At 46.9% G+C, this 1,358-nt stretch overlaps 1 non-coding gene across 1 annotated transcript; it reads left to right on the top strand.

The window, feature by feature from the left end:
- The first annotated feature begins 397 nt into the window (after positions 1-397).
- LOC127191278 (U6 spliceosomal RNA) lies at positions 398-500 on the top strand. The gene has a single exon (XR_007830890.1). It is a non-coding gene; the product is annotated as a U6 spliceosomal RNA (small nuclear RNA).
- The last annotated feature ends 858 nt before the right edge of the window (positions 501-1,358 follow it).

Genomic DNA, 1,358 nt, shown 5'->3' with positions numbered 1-1,358 from the left:
CATGTCCAAGTCCAGAGCAGTACAGCACATGAGAACAACATTCAACCACCAAATCAGCTTGACATTAGCCTAGAGAGTGGGCACTCTGGGAGAAATGTCACTGAGTTAAAACATGGCAGCAGTGGTTTAGGATGTTTGCTAGAGAAGCCCGCCATGTGTACAGACATCATTGTGTAAGCTGGTAATGGTTCATACATGAATTACATTTCATTTAAGGAAAACGTGTTGGAAGAAGACCTGTCAGTATGGATCTGGAACTGGACTCTATGTGAACAGTGTACATATATGTATATGTATATATAACAATGTCACAATAATTTACACAAGTGCCAACTGAATTTCCACTGGGTAATAGATGAAAGCACAACAACCCATAGTTGTCAGACACAGGGCTCATGCTCACCTCACCAGTCCGTATGCTGAAACTGCAACAAGAACAGAGATTGGCATGGCCCCTGCACAAAAATGACACAAGAATTTATGAAGTGTTCCATATTTTATAAAGGGAGGAAGGAAGGAAGGGGGAGTGGGAGGGAGGGAGGGAGGGAGGAAGGAAGGAAGGAAGGAAGGAAGGAGGCATAAGGAAGTAGAAGAAAGAGGATAATAAAAAGGTGATGAGTCATTTAGACAGAAACAGGGGAGAGGTTGGGAGGCACCAGGACAAAGCCCAGCAGTTGCATGGCCATCTTATGACCAGGCCATGCTGAAGACTGGAAGAGTCCTCCTGACCCTGGGTACCTGCTACCTCTAAGGCACTAACCTGAACAAGTTGTGTGTTTGGGTCATCACATAGTGTGCTAGGTAATGCTTCGTTCGCTGCGTTACAGTTTAACCACCCCCCTCGCCGGGGCCTCAGACATGCAAGCATGTTGTTGATGAGCTGTATACTCAGGTCTCTCTGCATTCCTTTCTAAGGGTTAACTTGTAGATGTTTTATTTTCTATGCTTCTTTTGAATGTGTCAGTCAGCAATGGTCAGAAGATCTCTCCTTGACCAGAACATCAAAGCGAACGTCTTGGGTGGGTCCGCCTATCTTTCTGGTGATCACAAGGTCAATGTGAACCACTGGTTCAGCCTCTCAAATCATGACTTGGTTTCAAATCATCTCAAGGTTAGCACTACGTGTCTGTGGGGAGTTAACGATAAACAAGAGAAGCAGACATTCCAGTGGAGGAAACCCAAGCTGGGCATGGAAGGCTGCAGAATATGGGAGGAAGCCGAGGCACCAACCGCTATCAAAGCACAGGACTGATCCCAGCAGCCATGGTCCAGAGCAGCTCTACCAGCTCCTGCTCCCTGCTCCCCAAGCTCCAACAGAGCCATGCCCCTGCAGGTGCCTTGCACTTAGGATTTCAAAG

Source organism: Acomys russatus, chromosome 6 (genome assembly GCF_903995435.1).
Source record: "Acomys russatus chromosome 6, mAcoRus1.1, whole genome shotgun sequence".
Classification (NCBI taxonomy): domain Eukaryota; kingdom Metazoa; phylum Chordata; class Mammalia; order Rodentia; family Muridae; genus Acomys; species Acomys russatus.
This window is presented reverse-complemented; position numbering and strand designations above follow the sequence as displayed.